Below are 20799 nucleotides of genomic sequence, written 5' to 3' on the forward strand. Positions count from 1 at the left end.
GGACACACCTTGTTTTAGAGGGGGAGAACAAGAAAAAAAATTCTCCCCCTCTCTGCTCAGTGCCCCTTCAGCGAAGTGACAGAAGAAACGGAGCCCCTTCCATTTCTCCTCCCGCTTTGCTGAAGGGGCGCAGCGCAGCTCTCCCTCTCTGCTGAAGCCAGGAGAATCTTGCTCTCCAGGCTTCAGCGAAAGCAATGCAAAGCCTCCGGAGCGCATTTTCCCTTCATTTTTGGAAGGGGAAAAGTGCGTCCTATAGAGTGAAAAATACGGTATTTTGCAGCTCACATTTAGTGACTGTTTCTTGATCACCCAACCAGTTCTGCACTTCTCAGCATTCTGCCCAACCCTGAAATCACTCTGGTGATTCAGGGCCAATTCATATGCACATGGCAGGAGGGTAACCAGATGCAAACAGGGCTCCTGCACCTCTAATCATTGTGTAGAAGAGAGAACTTCAGTTGATGTACGTAGCTTGTCATGCAAGCATTACCTGCTGAAATTTCCTCTTCCACACAACTATTAAAGGTGCAGAAGCCCCAGATTTCCACATTCCACATAACTATTAAAGGTGCACGAGCCCTTTCCTATTTTGCATCTGGCCATCCAACGTGAAGGGAAGTTGCCCTACGTTGGGGTTTGGGGAACCTTGGGCCCTCCAGTGGTTGCTGAACAACAACTCCCATCAGCCTCAGCAAGCTTGGCCGATAGCCAGGGGTGATGGAAGCTGTAGTTCAGAAACAGCTGTGGGGGGCAAAGGTTTCCCACATCTGCCACAGGTGCAGTGGAATGCACTAGGGATGTTTAGGGGCATAAATTCAGTGGGACGTCTTCCCAAGCTGTGTTGTGCATGCATCAGACATGCCTGCTTTTTCAAGTGTCAGAGAAAAGCAATATGTTTTCTTGGGGAATTACTGCCTGATCCTGTGCACATATATTCCACTGAGCGCTCAGAACTGCATCCTTAGAACAAGGACACACCAAGACATTTTGCAGGATGAGGGGGGGATGCAGAGGCTAAACGCTCTATTTTGGCACCTGATGCAGAAAACCCCCCAAAGTATCTCTCCTTGGCAGGAAACAAAAGCCAGCAATAACACATTAGACAAGTAGCCATTTGCTGCTGTTTTCAATAGTGGTGGATTTCTGGTTGGTGGGGTTCTGTGCACAACACTTTTTAAGGGCCCCATTCATGGCAACCTAAACTTAAACACAGATATTTCCAAATTAAGGGTATACAAGGAGAATAATCAGGAAAAAGCGTGTATGATTATTATGGTGTCTCTGCACTGGGCTCCCCCCACTCCAACAGCTTGGGAACAATCTCTGTTATATGGAGTGCAGGAAAGCATTGCCACATCCTCCCCTCACCCTCATGTTCCAACCTCTAAGGTAGCTGCCTGCTCCACATACAAGCAGAACCAAAACAAACACAGCAGCAAAAAGACAATTGCTGGATTCCCACGTTTCTTCCTCCACCACACCCTTTCCAAATATCCCCTCAAGCAGCTGCCTGCTATGTACCTGGCAGGCAGCAAAATGAGCAACATGTGATTCTCATGCTTTCCACACCCCAGAAGAAGCTTTTAAAAAAAGTAACTGCTGCCTAGTGCTCCATGTGGCTGACAGGCAGCAAAACAAAATGAATCAAGCAGAAAATAGGGAGATCCTGTGCTTTTTCATTTACCACATTCCAAAAACTCCTCCATAGCCAGAGCAGCTGCCTGCTGCTTGCTCCATCTGGCCAGTGGGCAGCAAGGCAAAGGAGAGGCAAATAGAGATTTATCTACCAGGTCCCGATTCTCATTTAAATACAGATTCAGTACCACAAGCTCTGGAGACATTGTGACACGCTGATGTCTAATGTTACGTATCTCATTAAACACTTGTTCCCCCAAATTTTCCACTTTTGGACATGTCCACCCCAAGTACCTATCCTCTCCCCCCACATCCTCACCAGCACATAGATGAAGTACATTTATACAGTTACAAAAGTTTGCATTTATAGGCAAATCTACCCATTTCCAAAACAATATGAGAACAAAAAACAGCCACCCTTCAAAATTCACACTCATCTGAATTTTGCGATGCAGTTCTCCAACCAGTCAATGTGTACAAAAATGCATCTATTAGGGGGAAGTATACATAAAAAGGGGGACACGGGTGGCGCTGTGGGTAAAACCTCAGCGCCTAGGACTTGCCGATTGCATGGTCGCCGGTTCGAATCCCTGCGGCGGGGTGCGCTCCCGCTGCTCGGTCCCAGCGCCTGCCAACCTAGCAGTTCGAAAGCACCTCCGGGTGCAAGTAGATAAATAGGGACCGCTTACGAGCAGGAAGGTAAACGGCGTTCCGTGTGCTGCGCTGGCTCGCCAGATGCAGCTTTGTCACGCTGGCCACGTGACCCGGAAGTGTCTGCGGACAGCGCTGGCCCCCGGCCTATAGAGTGAGATGAGCGCACAACCCTAGAGTCTGGCAAGACTGGCCCATATGGGCAGGGGTACCTTTACCTATGCATAAAAAAGAATCTATTCATTAAAAATCACAGGAAAATGCATTATATTAGGAGCTATTGCTTGCAAACAATGTGAGTGTTAGTCATACCCTGCTCAGATGAAGACAGCGAGTGGAACAGCAACTGGAATATATTCTTGTTCTTTATATGATTATATCCAATATATAATTTTATTAGTATATGTTGTCTTACAATACAATATACAACTAAAGTATGTGTTGAGTGTTACAGTGGTACCTCGGTTTAAGAACAGCCCTGTTTATGAACTACAGTGGTACCTCAGGTTACATACGCTTCAGGTTACATATGCTTCAGGTTACAGATTCCGCTAACCCACAAATAGTACCTCGGGTTAAGAACTTCACTTCAGGATGAGAACAGAAATCGCGCGGTGGCAGCGCGGCAGCAGCAGCAGGAGGCCCCATTAGCTAAAGTGGTGCTTCAGGTTAAGAACGGACCTCCGGAATGAATTAAGTATGTAACCAGAGGTACCACTGTATTTGGTTTAAGAACTCTGCAAAACCGGAAGTAGTGTCCCGGTTTGCAAAGTTTACTTCGGTCTAAGAACGGAAGCCAAATGGTGGAAGGGCACCGGCGCCGGGACACCTCATTAGGGAAAGCGCACCTCGGTTTAAGAACAGACTTCCGGAACGAACTAAGTTCATAAACCGAGGTACCACTATATTTGAATAGAACAGTGGGGTGGATGAAACATTAACTCTCACCTTAATCAGTAATCTTTTTGTAGTGTGAATATGAAACCACCTTGTGCCATGCTGCTTGTCTGCATTACAAATGCCCCCCTTTTGCCCTTCTCACCCACATTGATCCAGTGTTCACAGAAATAGCCTAGTGCACAAAGAGAGGCCGGGAAGTGTCATTTTTAAAAGAAAAGAAAAATTGCACATGAGGCCACTCTTAAGAAGCTGCTCCTACCGGCCAATTTGCTTCCCGTGTCCTAAAGCCCACGAGATGAACTTTCTGGCCATTCCACCCCACTCTCCTTAATCTTTCTTGTGTTGTCACCAGAGGCTTCAATTGGCAACCGGTATAGAAATGGGGGCTGCAAGACGGTGGCCATCCTCTCTGCTCTGCTCTAGAGACGCCATCAGCACAATGAACCCTTTGCTGGGAGCTCCTTGGCTGCCTGCAATGGCACAGACGCGGCTGGAGATTTTAGCTGCCTGGGTGAGGCGGATGAGAAGAGTCAGATGGAGGAGCTGCAGAACCACACATCAGGCCTCTGCCAGTCTCTTCCTCTCAGTGACATACCCTTATCTCACTTCCACTCGATTTGCTGTCGGCTCTCAGTAGCCATGTGCAAGAGTCCAGACCCAAGATCATCTGGCACAGATTAGTTACTCCTTTGCAACTTGTGACTGCTCTGCCAAAAAACCAAAAAAATCAGGGTTGCCAACTGACCTGGGGCCCAATGTATATTGACAGAGCTGAACAACTGTGCAAAAAGTGCAACACAGGTTGAAGTTTAAAAGACCTTAAAAACAAACGTTATTTGCCTAGCACCTGAAAAGCAAGCAAAAGGGCAAAGTGTGTCTATCTGTGAAGGCCATGGCTTAAAAGATTCTTTTGCTCATAACCACCCCCTGAATCAGTTTGCAATATTACTCAGAGAAGGCGTCAGGCTTGTTTCTAGGTTGGCCACTTACATATACCCAAAAAGGGAGGACACAGATTTGCACAAAATGTGCATATGCTAAGATATCTATATATATATATATAGATATATAGATATATAGATATATATAGATATATATGCACATTTAGGAATAGTTGCCATAATTTAAACATTAAACTACATTTCACCATAGTGGGGAAAACTGTTACCTACTTGAATAAGTTTTTGTTTGCTCTTTAAAAAAAATGCTTTCTTGTTTTCTTTTCCCCCCTCCCTCTTTCTCTTGTTATGGTATTATCTGAAATGCTAGTTTAAAAAAAGTAGGAGATTGCCATTACATTTTATGCAAAATAACAAAACCCTCCTTAGATTGCTCGGTTGCTTGAAAAGCACAGCCCGGAGGAAGCCAAAATCTGTTCAGAGCAGAGGCCTTGGTAGCAGATGAAGACTGCAGTCTTAAATACACTTACTATAAGGCGTGGGTGAGCAAACTAAGACCCAGGGGCTGGATCCAGCCCAATCGCCTTCTAAATCTGGCCTGCGGACGGTCTGGGAATCGCATGTTTTTACATGAGTAGAATGTATCCTTTTATTTAAAATGCATCTCTGGGTTATTTGTGGGGCATAGGAATTCCCCCCCCCATATAGTCCAGCCCCCCACAAGGTCTGAGGGACAGTGGACTGGCCCCCTGCTGAAAAAGTTTGCCGACCCCTGGTATAAGGCCTTTAAACAGTAGCCAGGTGCCTAACTTTACAGAAGACAGTCCTCTGCCTGAAGAGCTGCTGAGTCCAAGTCCAGTCTAAAGCTAAAGAACTTCAAGAACCAGGGGAGCTGGGTCCAACTCTTCTAGAGTTGGAGTTGTTGCAGTCAAAGCTCCCTTTCCCCCTATGTATCTAAGGATGCAGTCCTACAGAGATTTACCTGGAAATAAGTCCAATTAAACTCGGTGCTGAGGTATATCCCAAGTCTCTTTCATCAACCCCAGGACAAAACAAGAGAGGCACCTGGGAGCCGATTCCCTTCCAAAAACACTATATCCATAGCCAAAATATATTCCAGGTATCTTCAGTAGGATACATCAATCGGAACATCCAGTAAGTGTTGGGGAAAGTGTAACCATCAATCACCCTGTCAGTTAGGGGCTCACATACATTTCCTACCTCACAGGGGCTCTGTCCGCCCCCCCCCACCGCTCTTGCTTCAGGATCCTTACACAGGAAGCTGCATGATATTGAGTCTACCACTGACTCATCTAGCTGAGTATTGTCTTCATAGACAGGCAGTGCTTGTCAGGGATTCTGGCAGGGTTTGAACCTGGGACCTTCTGTTAGCAATGCAAGTTCCCTATCACTGAGCCAGAGACCATCCCCTTAGGAAACCTGAAGGATAGCACACGAATCAATTTAAAAAAAAACTAAGGCATCCCTAAAGTATCTCTGTTAAACACTGGTCTGTCTGCTCCCCTTTGAAATCCATTCATGTTGGTGGACATCACTGTGTCTAGTTTAACTATGTACTATGTGAAGTTGTGCTTCCTTTTCTGTGTCATCATGGATCTCCTGCAATTTAGCTTCATCAGGTGACTCCAATTTCTAATATTATGAGAAAGGGAGAAAAACATCTCTCTGTTCATGCCCCTCCCATGAAGGGACTGTGGAGAAACTCAATTCAGTTCCCACTTAAAGTCAAATCTCCCTAATTTGAACTTTCCAAAACAATCTGAGAACGGAAAACATGGTCATCATTTTAAATTTGCACTTGTCCAGATTTTTCAATGCAGTTTTTTTAGCCCAGTGAAGTTTACAAAAATGCATATACTAGGGTAAAGTGTGCATATAAATGCACACAATACTGGGGGGTGGGGATGCAAAAATGTGAATATTAGGCAAAAAAAAAAGTCTGTTAGGAGAAATGTGAACTAAAATGCTGATGGATTTTCTTGAGAATTTAAACAAAAATGGCAAATTGTTGTTGAAATATGGAGCACTGAATTTAAGATTGAACAACATGAGAATATGAGAGAAACTGAAATAAACGGTTCCAAAATTGTCTGGTTTGGACACATTAGTCTCCAAAACTCTCCCCTGCTTGGTCCTCGCTGGCCTCAAATCACAGATGCTTTGCTGGTACCTTATGGCTCATTTGGTGTATTTCTCTCTGCCCGGGACTCTGTCTCAGAATTGAGCCACTGTGGAGGGAATGCCAAGGAAAGAAGAGGAGGTGGTGTCACTGTACCAATTCCACCCCCAGCCTCTCAAGAGCCTCCCAAGGTCAGTTGTCTTGCCTTTCATTTCATGGAGAAGTGACTGAGAAACTGGAGCTGTTGGAAGAATGACAGGAGAGAGAGAGAGTTTAAGATTCAGCATGGGCAAAATGGGACAAGTGAGGGTTTCTGTAGCAATGAATAGCAGGACAGTCTCTACCACACAGAAGGACAAACTGACCTGCTTAAAGGGGACGCCATGAGGGTTGAGATTTGGGGGGGAGGCAAATGGAGACAATGTCAATGTAGTCAGAGTATTGCATTAGGACTGGGGAGACAGAGGTTGAAACCCACCTTCCCAATGGGTGGTTTGAGGCCAGTTATTATCTCTCAGTCTAACCTACCACATAGACTGTTGTGAAGACAAAAATCAGAGGAAGACCTTTACGATGCCTTGAGTTCCTTGCAGGATGAAAACGCAATAAAGGGTAAAATTTAAGGTACTTTCAGGTGTGGGGCTAGGCAATATTGGGTGTGTTGATTCAGAATGCCTCGCTTGCACCCTAAACAGAAGCACCCCATTCTGCATAACTTTGTTGCAGTTCCCACTTGTTCTCTCTAATAGTAAATTTGAGAGCAGATCCATACTGTATACAGTGGTACCTCTGGATACGAACGGGATCTGTTTTGGAGCTCCGTTAGCATCTGAAGTACATGTAACACATGACTGTGCATGCGTGGGTCATGTTTCGCTGCTTCTGCGCATGCACATGACATCATTTTGAGTGTCTGCGCATGCGTGAGCTGCGAAACCCAGAAGTAACGCGCTCCGTTACTTCTGGGTCACCACAGAGCGCAACCCAAAAATACTTAACTTGAAGCTACTTCAACCCGAGGTATGAGCACATCTGACATTTTTAAAGGACATGACTTCCCCCAAATAATCCTGGGAGCTATGATTTCTCTCTCACAGAGATGTAGTTCCTAACACCCTTAACAAATGACAGTTCCCAGGATCCTCTGGGGAAAGTCATGCGCTTTGAATGTGATTTGAACGTATGCTGTGGATCTGCCTTTGAACGCCTGTCAATACAGAAGTGGTAAGGAGCCACCCTGAAAGAAGGTGGTGGCTTCTACCTAACTCAGAAAGCATCCTAGGTACACAGAAATACAAATGTTTGTAGGTTCAAAGGCTTTTAAAAATCAAACAAGCAAGAAAACTGTCTGACAGGAACATAGGAGCTCCATTTAGTCAATGCTAAGCCATAGATTAGTGCTATGCGAACAAGTCTGGTGAGCCTTGGCCTCTCACCCGCCCACCTCCCTTTTCCTTTTTTGATATAGCAATGAGTAGCACTTTGGAAGCATTTGTTTCTGTTTTCAACAAGCCGCAGTTTATAGTTATATTTTAACCACAACAAACTATGGTTAGTTTTAAGTATGGTTTGTCTGAACAAACTTGAAATCATGCTTTAAAAATTCCAATTTCTTTCTAGAAATTAATATATTGCTTTAGTCTCTATGCCAAATATGTGCATTTCAGTTTGAGATATGAGATGTTCATGTGTCCACTGAGAAGCAGTGAGGTGTGTTTGGTTTTTTGTGTGTTGTTTTGTGTAAAAAAGAGAGTCAGTTATACTTTCTAATTTTTAAAGGAACTTAATTATGACAGCTTAAATGAGAACATTCCAGTCCAACAATCTGGTATTGGAATAGGAGTAGAAGCTATCCCCTGCAACAACCAGTGGATAAGGAAGAACAAATCTATTCAGTTTCAGTTTCTCATTTTTCCCAGTCTTAAAGTTTGTTCCCCACATTTCTGCACCCCTTTGTGATTTTTAAAAAGGTTCCTCATGAAAATTCATCAGCATTTTAGTGCAAAATTTTCCTGACACATACATTTCTGTATGCAATTTGGCTTAATATGCATACTTTTCGCAAATGACGTCCCCCTATATAATGCATTTCGTATGTCATTTATACCAATTATGCATTTTTGTTATTCAAACTTTCCTCTAATGTAAGTTTTTCCCCCCTACACATTTTTGGGTTGGAGAACTGCATTGCAAAATTCAGAGATGAGTGCATTTCAAATATATTCTGTGTATTCAAATATATTCCGTGTCTTGTTTCAGGAAGTGTGAATTAAGAAGGTTTGTATTGAAATCCAAACTGAACCAAGTTTCTCTCCCATTCCTGTGCCTGGCCTGGCATCAAGTAAATCAGAGGCCCAGAGAGTGGCCCTTGGGACTCTCTCTGGGCTGCACCCCTCACTAGCTGTGCTTCACACCCAACTATTTTTGCCAGTCTGTAATGTGCCCTTGAGCTCTGATGATGCCTCTTGCTAACCTGGATGGAGGATAGAGACATGTGTGTGCAGGAACTAGCCTAGTGTACAAAGGCAAAATTTACATATGTTGTTCTGCCCACTTTTGCCTCTGGCCCTGCCCACCACTGGCATGTGGCCCCCAGATGGGAATGAGGCCCTCAAGCTGGAAAATATTCCCACACCTGAATTTAAGTGGATGCTTTCCATTGGCTGAGCAGAGCACCAGACATTTGACTGTCATTGCATAAGTAAAAGCCAGGAAGCATGCGGCGTAGACTGATGACAATTGCAGTTTCTCCCATAATGGGAATGCCTTCTCTGATAAGTAACAGGGAACCCATGCTGTGTTAGAATTTTTGTTTTTAAGCGTGCTTGCGAATAGATGTCAAACATGGGCACAGCGGGAAAGTTCTGGTGTTCACACTCAGCTAGTGGGCGTTTTGGTGTGGGAATCAATTTCAGCAGCTGCCTTAAGCTCAGTCTAACAGTTGCCCTAAGCAGGGTTATAACCAGTGTTTAAGAAACAGCATAGACAGTTCCAGGATTCAGGGTAACAGGAAATTCCTACAGACAACCTAATACCTCAATGCATGCAAGTATTTCATAGCACACATGCAATGCCAGTATGAAAAATGCCAGACGATTTCCCCTCCATTTAATCTGGAGTCACTTAGATTTGCAAAAGTCTGCCAAGCACATCAGCTGCAATGGCCCCATCATAGAGTTGCTATATTTCAACAAGTAAAAACCAGGACACCCCCAAAGTTGTAGATCTTTTTTTAGAATTCCCCCTGGACATCCATTCTGCCTTTGAAATCCCAGTAATGTCTGGGAAATTCTGGACGTATGGCAGCCCCCCTACCCTGTCAAATATCACCAACATGGAAATGAGACGATTCAAAACAAAGATCCTTCTAGAGGGCTAGAAACCCTGTTTGCTCATTGCACTCAGCGGTGGAGCATATGCCCGTGCTGCCCAGGACAGGCGTGCTCCCGAGGGGGGTGTGGCGCAGAGGGTGCCCTCCCAGGCACAGGATAGCCGCTCAGGATAGCCGCACACGCCCTGCAGCCGGGGGTGGAGCGAGCCACTCATGGGGGCGCAGTGAGCCGCCCATGGCGGACATTCAGCCCGCCGCCCGCCCACAACTGCCAAGCCTTCCCCAAGCTGTCAAAACGAAGGGGGAAGGGGGGGAATGCTGCCAGAAAAGAGATGCAGCTTCCCCCCTTACCCCAACGGCTTGGGGTAGGCTTGGGAGTTGTGGGTGGCGGGCCGAATGTCACCCCCCTCAGTGGGAGCACCCGGGGCGATCCACCCCCAGCCCACCCCACCCCTTCCTACGCCCCTGATTGCATTTCCACTATGAGCCGCATGTGGAATTGCAACGGACTTTCTAACACCTCAGAAGGAACAGGGCAATATACATCCCATTGTGTATGATATCTTGAACTCCTGGGAGGAAAGGCAGGATATGAATGCGATTAATTATGTCTTGTCCAGACCGAGAAGGCATAACTTAACCATGTGGATAAGGAAGGGGCAACACACCTGATCGTGCCATTTTAGCAGCCTGTTTATTGTGACAATCAATTTTAAAATTTATGCTAAATCACTTTCTCTTCCAAGTGCCCTGAAAGATGCATTGAGCCAGCAAGTGTCTGGGCTCCCACTTTTGGACACAGCAATTGGACACTCAGCTCGAAAATTCCCAAAGGCTTTATTCCAAGAGTCAGCACACAGTTTAGGCCCAGCCTATCTGAAGCTTCCATATGAACCTGCCTGAGCTCTGGAATCGTTGGGGGAGGCCCTTATAGCAGTACCACCACCCTCACAGATATGCTTGGCGGGTGTCCTGAACCCCTGGCCTACCTCCTGGCAAGTCAGTATGTCAAGTCCTCAGTCCAGGGTCCAAGCCGAGGTCCATCAACATGGGCAGCTGAGCATACACAGCATATCAGCTCTGCTTCCCTTTGGTTCTTTGCATGCTGATTGCAGCATCTGGGCTTGACGAGGCAGGTGACCCTCACCTGTTCTAAGCCTGCTCCATCTGAGGAATCACACCCCTCCTTGCAGAGCTAGTGAGCCACACTTGGCCAGCTAGGGAGCTGGGTTGTGGACCCTTGCCTGCCTCAGCCTCCTAGAGCACCCTGCCTGCTGCTCCTTATGCCTCAGAGCCTGCTGTGTTTGTGGAAACAGGATCCCCTCTGGCTCTGGTGATGGGTCCTCTGCTCTGGTTCCTCTGCACTGACTCCCTCCCCTCGCCATCCTCTTTCACCCCGTGAGTACTTCCTACACCAACCTCTCCTTCCCCACCCCCTGCTTGCTTCCCCAGTGTGTCCCAGTCCTGGCTACACCCCTCGCTGGGATCTTCTTCCTCTTCTTCCTCCTCCCAGTTGTGCTGCCAGTTCATTACACTGGGGATCCAATGGAAGAGGGCTTTCTCAGTGGCATCTCCCAGACTTTGGAACTTCTAGAGAAGCTAGACTGGCTCCCTTCTTGTTGTCCTTCTGCTGGCAGGTGGAGAAAGTTTTATTCTGGCAGGCCTTTGGAAACTAGCTGTTTTTTAAGGAAGTGGCTTTTAAAAGTGCTATGCTGTTTTTCTGTCTGTGTTTTAAATATTGTTTTAATTCTATTAGAATTTAATTACATTTTAAGAATTAACTTTTATATGTTTTTAGTTTTTGAATTTTATCTGTGTCATTTTAATTTGTGTAAGCTACCTTGAGTCTAGGCCTGGGGGGAAAAGGCAGGATATAAATAAATATAATAACAACAATATTAGTCATAGTTGAGAAGCATTGGTTCAGAAGCTGAGCTCTTAACATAGAAGCTAAGATGTTGTCCCAATGCCTGACCCCATCCCCCTCCTTTCGAAGAGTGAGTTGGGCACAATCTTTCATACAGTTCCCATTGGGACTGTGCATGCAAATGGGCACTCCTGCCAGTAGGCTGCGCCTGCTTGCGCTAGTGCATCTGAGGATTCATCCTTGGAGATGGCACATGAATACTTGGCCAGCTCACTGTCCTACTCAGGCCTATGTGCTTCCTCGGTTGCCAGGGCAACCTCACTCTCTGGAGGCAGAGTGATGGCTGGCTCACAGGATTCTCCTTCCTGTGCTGGGCCGTCCAGCAGAAGCCGGGCGGTCATGTCTCCTGGCGGACTGCTCAGAACCTCCGCATGAACAGTCTCACTGCTGGGCAGCAGGGTGGGCAACACACCACTGTCTCTTTCTGGACCAAGGTGAGGTGCTAAGGCCTCAAATTCTACCCTAGAGCGAAAGGGTTTCCTGACTCCCTACCCCTCTGGCCTGCTCTGTTGCTGCTCCAAGAACCCAGGATAGGCTCAGAGTTCAGTGCCCAGGATTCTTTGAGGCAGGGAATTGGATGTGCTTTGGATGTGCTTTAAAGGCATACACACAGCCTCAGATAATAGCTTTCCACAACACATTCCTTTGTGCTACAGTGGATAAAGACGTATCTGGCCCTCCAAGGGATTTGTGATGTCCCTGACCCCTTTCTGCACACACACACACATTCCCTCTCTCTCCCCCATCTTCTCTTCCAGCTAGCAATGAAGGGCAGCGCAGGCGGGGGGAAGTCTGTTCTGTTTTCCACATTCTTTCTCTCTCCTTTTTGTCTACTCCATGTGTGTGTGTTTGTGTGTGTGTGTGTGTTAGCGTGTTAGCGCTTGTGTCTGTGTGCCTTGCTTTCGTTCCATGCAAACACGAAGGAGAAAGATTTGGCTCCATGTAAACACCAGCTGTGTCAAGAGTGAGCAGCTCCTTTTAGGTCAACAGACAGCTGTGTGGTTGCCAGGCAACGGGGCCTGGGCTCTTCCTCCCCTCCAGCCTCAGCAGTGCCAGGCTCTTCACAGCGCCTTGTGCAGGAGCAAGGTCACCAACCGGGGAGATGGCCTCCACCACGCCGCCGAGGAGGCCAATTAAGCAAGGCAGGATTTGCACGCTCTCACTTCTCGAAGGAAGAGGGGGAAGAGGCTGCGGCCTGCGCAGAGGGCACCACAGGCCGCAGCTTCGCTTCCTAGGCCTTCCGAGATTGTGCAGGATCTGAAAAGGGGAGTGCTGATTGCTGTAGCGCCTCGTAGCTATGGACATTTCTCTCACCGAAGACCACGGCTCCGGTTTCCCTTCCCCGCATCACACATTGAGGGCTGCGTTTCACCATCTGGTGCGTGAGCTGCCCTTGGTTTGTACCTGTGTTTCGTTTGGTGACATACACGAGAACTTCAAGAGACTGACAGGAGGGGCTGAACAGGGAAACGCTTGGTGGTGTGGCACACTGACAGGATTTCAGAAATGTCAGAGATGGCATTTCACCAGGGAGAGGTGCCAGAGAGTAGAGAGCTGCCTCTGATACATAGGAAGCTGCCTGGTGTCATAGGGGGCATTGGTGGGCACAAGGGCACCTATGGGCGCTGCGTTGGTGACCTCTGCTCTACCCTGTGCCCATCACACCTGTATTGCAAAGTATGTTTCACATAGGGATTTCCGCTTAGATTGCTTTTATTAAGTTGTTTGACAATTCTTAGTGTTATGAATTATATTTGTATTCACCTAGTTATTTTACGCCACATCATAATGAATATAGGAGCTGCTAGATAGCTACTGAGCCAAATTCAATGTGTTAATTATGGTTTTTGAGGCCCTAAACAGCTCAGGACCAATCTATTTGAGAGTGCCTGCTCTTGTATAGTCGATCCCAGTCTCTGTGGCCTGAGGGTGTTGACCTTTTAACCATGCCACAGCCAAGAGATGTTCATCTGGTGGTGGTGGTGAGAAGGGCCTTTTTTGTGGCAGCACCTACCATGCAGAATGACTTTCCCACTGAGGTGAGGTAGTTTCTGCCCACTAAATGCATACCTGTTTACCCAGGTCTTTCCCTGGCCACCATTATTTATTTACTTGTTCATCACTTTCCACACAAAAAAGATGTCAGAGAGAGATTCCTAAAGTACATAAGGCTTACCAACATTTAAAAACAAATATGTTGGGTTTGTTGTTGTGTTTTTTTTAAAAAAAAACCAATAAAACACAAGTTTTATCTGAAAATTACTCACCCAGCAATACTGAAAAAAAGAACAAAGCCTATCCTACTCCACCCAACTAAAAGATGAACACCACAAACAGGCTGGAAATCATCCTGCAGTTTGATCCTAATTACTCTCCCCAAAGCCTGGATAAACACCTGTCTCCTGAAAGCTGACACTGAAGGCACCAGATATGTTTCCACAAATGCAGAGTGACCACTGAAAGCCTGTTTTTGTGTTGCCACCCTTTGTCCCTCCCTGGGTGGGGGCAGATGGAGAAGGGCCTCTGATGATGAAGGCAGGGTGCAGGTTGGTTCATATGGGGAGAGACAGTCCCTGAGGTATCAATGCCCTATAAGGCTTTATAGGTAAAAACCAGCACTTTGAATTGAGTCCCAGGAACTAGCTGGCAGCTAATGCAGTCGGACCAAAATTAGTGTAAGATGTTCAGACTGTCTGGTTCAGTCAACAACCTGTCCTCTGAATTCTGCCCTCTCCAAACTGTCTTCAAAGGCAGCCTCTTTTCTAGTTTCGAGAAAAGGCGAATAAGAGGTGACAGGACAGAAATGTATAAGATGATCCCTGGCGTGAAGAAAGTAGATAGAGAAATGCACATACCCCTTTCATAACACTAGCACTTGTGAACATCCAATGAAGCTGAATGTTGGGAGATTCAGGACAGAGGAAAGAAAGTGCTCCATGCAGTGCGTAGTTAAACTATGGAACTTGCTCCCCCACAGGAGGCTGTGATGGCCACCAACTGGTATGGCTTTCAAAGAGGCTTAGACAGGTTCCTGGAGGTTAAGGCTACCAACGGCTGCTAGCCAAAACGGGTGTGTTCTGCATCCACTGTCAGAGGCAGTATACCTCTGAATACCAGTAGCTGGGAATTGAAGGTGGGCAGTGCTGATGCTCTCCTGTCCGGCTAGCAGGTATCTGGTTGGTTGCTGTGACAACAGGATGCTGGATTATATGGGCTATTGGCCTGATAGGCTCTTCTTATGCATGCTGTTATAACGCATTGCAGTAGCCTAACCTTGTGGTTACCACAGTGTGACCACAAATGCTAAGCTAATTGTTATGTACTGAGCTGAATCCTAGAACAATAGGATCCAGAATGCAGCAGTATGATTGGTCTGCAGGAGCCACCCAATCCACCTCCAGGTGGAAGTGAATCAGTGACCTGATTGGCCTGCAGGAGCAGCCAATCAGGCTCCTGGATGAAGTGGATCCGCAACCTACAGGAGCAGCCCGCAATTAACCAATCACGCGGGGCCCATTGTGTAAATAATGTATATATAGCTAGACGTTTTGGGGAAACAAACATTCATTGCTACTATGAGCTGAATAAAGAGCATGAAATTCACACTCGACTCCAAGCATATTTCACTAATCCTAGATGTAGGTGCCGCTTAGTTACTCTGACTGGTACACTGTTTTTGTTTTATAGGTTGTTTTTATTGTGATTTTATGGCTATATGTACACACACACACACACACACTCACAAACACAAACGATGGACATTAAAGTGGCATATAAATTTGAGGCAAAGTATTCCTGCATTGCAGATGGTTGGACTAGTTGACCCTTGTAGTCCCTTCCAACTCTACAATTCTATGATTCTTTGAAATTTGATTCAAACAAACAAACAAACAAAATAGTGTGTGCAAGAATCCTCCCCCCCATGTTTTGCTCCACCATTCATTTTCATCATTACCACCTTTCCTTCAGTATTCATTTGTGAAACTCCTGTTCAATCTGGTTCTGTCATGGAAATTCCATTGTCTTACATTGGGTAGTTTGTTTTGTTTTTTGAACTAATTTATATTATTATTTTTGCTGTGGTCTGTGGCCATGGCAGCCACTATTATACTCACCTACAGTGCCTCAGACCTTGTGTCATTCTGGGGCATAATGGTGGAGAAAATGGCCTGGAGACTGCCTCTGAGAGGCCGCTGCTACCTGAACAGGTGAGCTCCTTATCCCCTGAATGGCACAGGAATTTCATTCATACCCATTCATTTCTCACTGTATTATTTTTGGAATAAATGGAACCTGACCTGATCTGAACAGGCTGCCTTTGGTTCAATGCATCACACATTCCAAATCTAAAGTGAGGCAGAGTAGCTTCAAATCCATGCTCAGGTAGATGGCCTTGAGAAAAACTTCACCTACCTCACAGGGGGGTTGTGAGGCATGCCTACAGCTGCCCTGAGGTCCTGGGGAAGTACAGGGGAGGGTGAGGCACAAATAAACATTTGGAACAATTGATGTTTAAAATGCTGAAAGCAGGCTTCCTGACTCATGGAAAAAAACTCTGGGCTTAGATGTTCAGAGAGAAAAACCAACAGCAACTAAATAGGAAAATGCTGTTAAAGCTTCCCAAACAATGACTGTAGTCTTTTGGGACAAAGAAGCAGTCTGCCGTCCCATGTGCAAATGCTAAATTAATCAGCGCTGGTAGGATTCAACCATACATGCTACCTTTGAAAACCAAGAGGGCATTGAACTGACTGTGAGAGTCAAGGTGCTAACATGAGCTTGCAACTTTATTTACCGAACCTCTCCAGAGTAGTGCCATAGCCATGGGAGGGCTTGTGGGAGCTGGGACTTCATGGGGATATTCCCAGAAGCTCTGGTTTTTTATTTTAAAAAAGCCAAGTTTCTAGTCCCTTTCATTTACAGACATAAAAGGGGAAGTTTGAAAGGAAAGTTCTACCTAGCAGCTGAGTTAAGAAGTAAAGTGGCTCTCTGCTTCTGCTCCTCATACCAATGAAGGTGAAGGTATGGGTCCTCAGCATTGAATTTTGTTAACTTTTATGAAGATTATATTGCATTTTACAGGAAGTACTATTTAATTTAGAAATGTCTAGGGGAAGGCAGATATAAGAAAAAGAGAGGTCTCATCAGGCAGCCACTTATTTTTTTTGCAGAACTATCTTCCTCCCAGCTTCACAATTGACACAACAGATGTACATACCTGGAAATCAAATGCTGATTCATCTGGCTGCCTTGCCCCTCTCCCTCTTACTCTGGTTCAGGGATGTCTCCTGTATGCTTACTCATTTACAGTGGTACCTCAGGTTAAGAACTTAATTCGTTCTCAAGGTCCGTTCTTAACCTGAAACAGTTCTTAACCTGAGGTACCACTTTAGCTAGTGGGGCCTCCCGCTGCCGCTGCACCACCGCTGCGCGATTTCTGTTCTCATCCTGAAGCAAAGTTCTTAACCCGTGGTACTGTTTCTGGGTTAGCGGAGTCTGTAACCTGAAGCGTCTGTAACCCGAGGTACCACTGCATATGTTAATCCATCAAACTTTCTTTTTTTAAAAAAAAATACAGTCTTCAATACAAAAGTTTTTTGTAGTTGTGAAACTACTCTGTGTTACATTTGTCACAAGCACTAGCCAATAGGCGCCCTCCACAGGTAGATCTTCCCCATTCAACTCCTCCATGCTGAAACTGCATAAAATGTGTTTCACAGGAAAGGCGGTCTTTTTATTGCTCATTTGTGATGATTTGCCCTCATGATGGTATCAGGGTAGTTATATCAAATCCCACTTTCATGACACTGTTTGAGTCTGCAAAGGTTTCAGGGTGGAAACCCTGCTTTGCTTTCAATAGGTACATAACCCATAGCTTCTTGCTGAAACCCCCCTTTTTTCATGCCACAAATATCCCAGTTTACTCCCAGTTTACTCTTTATCTCCTGTTGTTGTTGTGTTATAGTACAAGAGAGCCAGTCCAGACAGCAATCACACAGCAACACTGGGGAAGCATTGCAGAACTAGCAAAGTGGAATGATGTGTTGACTGTCTACTAATGCTCTACTATTGTGTCAATTGCATGTTGCAGGATTCACCTGGAGAAGAAATGCCAGTCTGGAGGGCTCTCTATTTTACAGAGGACAGTTCTCTATTGAAAGGCGCCTTCTGAAGAACCGTCTGGTCAAGTCCTGTTCAAAGGTAAAGAATTAGGGAGGACAGGAGACGCCTTCATGTCCCCATCCACAGCACTGGGCAGCAGAATGTTGAACAGGCTCAAAGGGCACCTGGTCACACAGTCTTTCCCACTATGGTGAGATGTACTGTCTTTTGATATAAATTATAGCAATCTTTTCTAAATTGCATCTGGATGTATAAATTGGCATTAGCATTTGCTAATTCATTGCTTTATTTCGCCCTCTTTTTCAGTGCTGCCTAAGCAGCCACCCTCTTTAAAGGGCTCAGCTGAGAATGAGGATGGGCAGGTGCAAAAGGGGATAGGGCTCTTGCCCCTTTATGAGTGATGCAGAAGACAGAATTTCAGGGGGTCTCACTTTCATGTCAAACGGCGCCTGCTACACAACTACTGAAGGTGCAAGCGGCACCCTGGCCACATATGCACCGTTTAAGGTGCTCTTATATCACTTTAATGGTCATGGCTTCCCCCAAAGCATCCTGGGAACTGTAGTTTGTTAAAGATGCTGAGAGTTGTTAGGAGACCCCTAGTCGCCTCACAGAGCTACCCTCTCCAGAGTGGTTTAGCGGTCAGTCCCTCTTCCTTAGGATTGGTAGTGCTGTGAGGGGAACAGGAGTCTCGCATCACCCTTAATGAAAGACAGTCCCCAGGATTTGGGGGCGGGGTGGGGGGAGCCAGGGCTGTTTAAAGTGGCATGATGCTTCTTTAAATGTGTGGTGCAGGTGTGACCTCTGTTGAGATGGAAGACATTTGTGCATTAATATAGCAGCAAAACTGCCTTTGCTCTGCTACCATCTCCCTTTAGCAACCCTTGTTTAGGATTTTGCTCTTTTGCATTCACATATAATGTCCCCTCCACTATACTGTTAGAGGCCACTCACAAACAAACACAGAGCACAATTTTTTTTGATTGCTGGCCTGCGCTAGCACCTAATGCTAAAACTAGTTCTGCATTCAGAGCCGGCAACTGCTGTACCCTCAGCACCCTGGTGGGACGCAAACCCTGGCCCTGCCCACTCTTCTCCATGCTGAGCAGCTGGGTCTATGAGCTGCTATTTTAAATTTCCCACAATGCCCGCAAGATAGCACCACCCAGTGGGGATCCCCGTGGGAAATTTAAGGTGGCAGTTCACACCTGCCAGCTGCAGGGTTGCTAGCCCGCCCCCCGTTGAGCTGGTGACCTGTTCAAACCTGGAGCCAGCCCTAATCTCTCCCAATTGGAGAGAATCAAATGGAAATGCTATCTGTTGACGGATACTTTTGACCTGGAATTTCTGATTCAGCAAGAAGAAACACCCTCTCTCCTCTTGTCTCTTATCTTTCAGTCTACAGTATCTTGCTTGCTTCTGCAACATACTTGGGCTCACCCCTTTCTGCTTTTTTGCTTGCTACTCCTATAAATATGAGGGCCTGTAGCCTTCTCCCCCCCCCCAGCTGTCAGCCTGGTTGGTGCTGTGAAAATAAAGAGCATGGATCCTTTAAATCAGACCCTGCAAGGTCACAGTTGGTTTGGCAGGTGGCTGGCTTTTTCTGATCTTTTTCCAGGCTCATTGTTTGATTTGGCCAAGATCACAGGAGAAGGGAGGTGGGGAACATTTTGGGGTCGGGTTTTTCTCTCCCTCCCTCCCTCCCTCCCTGCTCTCAGAGAAGCTCAGCAAAGGGAAATGCCTGTTTTGTGTCCTTCTCCTTTCTCATGAGAAGGGGCGGGGGGGGAGAGGAATAGCAACGGAGAGAAGGAGGGTGAGCCTGGCAGAGAGAGGCTGGGGAGAGCATTGTTCAGAAATGCCATCCCCAAAGGAAAGAGGCTTTGCGGCAAAAGCCACATTCCCCTCCCTGTTTCCTCCCTCCCCCCCCCATTCCTCCTAGCTTTCTCCTTTCACTGTACAGATGGCTCTCAAGCCTCTCATATTTGCTGTGGCAGTTCTCACCCCCCCCTTCTCCTTCCCCACCAGTCCATCAGTATGCATCATGTGTTTTTTTTCACCATGGCAACCTCCTTTCTCCCTCCCCAGCCCCCCCCCCCCCGCTTTCCAAAAGCACTTAGTAGCAATACCCATGACCCTGTGGATATTGCTAACCTCTCCTCACCACCCACAGGTAGAGGCTGCCTTGCGCCTCCTCCTCCCTCCTCTGCTCTCCCAGCCTGCCTGCCTGTCTCTCCCACCTCTGTGGCCCCCTCCACCTCCACCCCCCCCCGCAAGGCTGCTGCATCCCCTCCTAGAGTAAGGACACTGACAGGGCTGTCTTTCGATTCCTGGAACTTTCACGCCAGGCTGTGTTTATGGCACTGGCATTCTACCGCCCCCCCCCCGCACCCACCCATCTGTCTCTCTTAACCTGTCTGCAGTCCGGAGTCAATGCTGCTGCCTCCTTCTTCCTTTTGCTGGTTGGTACACAACAGCTACCCTCACAGCCATCTATCAAGTCCCCCCCCCCGCACTACACCGCCTCCCCATCCAGGGAAGCTGTGGCCTGCAGGTGCTAGGAGACCTGTCGCCTTGCTAGGATCTGCAGTCTGCATTAATGGCTAGGAAGGAGGAAGCTTTGCCTCAGCTTCTCTCTCTCCCCCTGATGCTGAAGGACAGCAAAGGGCGGGTGGTGCTCCTGCTAGGTGACACCTTTCCCACAATGATTCATGCGCCCACAAGCAAGAGCGAGAGGCTGCCTGGCAGGAGAGGAGCGCATGCCGCGCCGTTTGCTCATGCCCAAGAGAGATGCCACGTAGGCCAAGGGCCAGGTCTCTGCCTACATAACTGTAGGAGATAGAAATGCACAGCTCTGGCACAAACAGGATTGGTCTGCAAGACAGGCCCCTGTTTCACACTTTGCGTTTGCCAGAATCAAAACAGTGATAAATCATGCAAATCCACTTTTTACTTCTTCTTTAGTTTAGAGAAAATAAGCATGCATTCACGGGGGTCACTCTCAGTTTGCTGCCCTCCTCCGTCTCCACCCGCCTTATTTGCATTGGGATTGCTGAGTCAGGAAACATCCAGCTGTACCCTGAACTCCAACTGTGCACTTTTGAGCGCAGGGTGCGATGCTGGAGGCAGCAGAGGATTTGAGAAATGAGGATCTGAGCTTAAGGGACGCACAAGAAGGAATCCCACCTAGAGTTAA

At 46.8% G+C, this 20799-nt stretch overlaps 1 long non-coding RNA gene across 3 annotated transcripts; it reads left to right on the forward strand.

Moving 5' to 3' along the window:
- Positions 1-10542: 10542 nt before the first annotated feature.
- On the forward strand, positions 10543-17882 carry LOC128418676 (uncharacterized). 3 transcript variants are annotated; one of them, XR_008331741.1, is made up of 2 exons: positions 10543-10954; positions 17575-17882. It is a non-coding gene; the product is annotated as an uncharacterized LOC128418676 (long non-coding RNA). The 3 variants fall into 3 exon arrangements; XR_008331742.1 differs by lacking the exon at positions 10543-10954 and adding an exon at positions 11665-11917; XR_008331740.1 differs by lacking the exon at positions 10543-10954 and adding an exon at positions 12364-12861.
- Positions 17883-20799: the final 2917 nt, after the last annotated feature.

The sequence above is a fragment of the Podarcis raffonei genome, chromosome 8 (assembly GCF_027172205.1).
Source record: "Podarcis raffonei isolate rPodRaf1 chromosome 8, rPodRaf1.pri, whole genome shotgun sequence".
NCBI classification, from domain to species: Eukaryota; Metazoa; Chordata; class Lepidosauria; order Squamata; family Lacertidae; genus Podarcis; species Podarcis raffonei.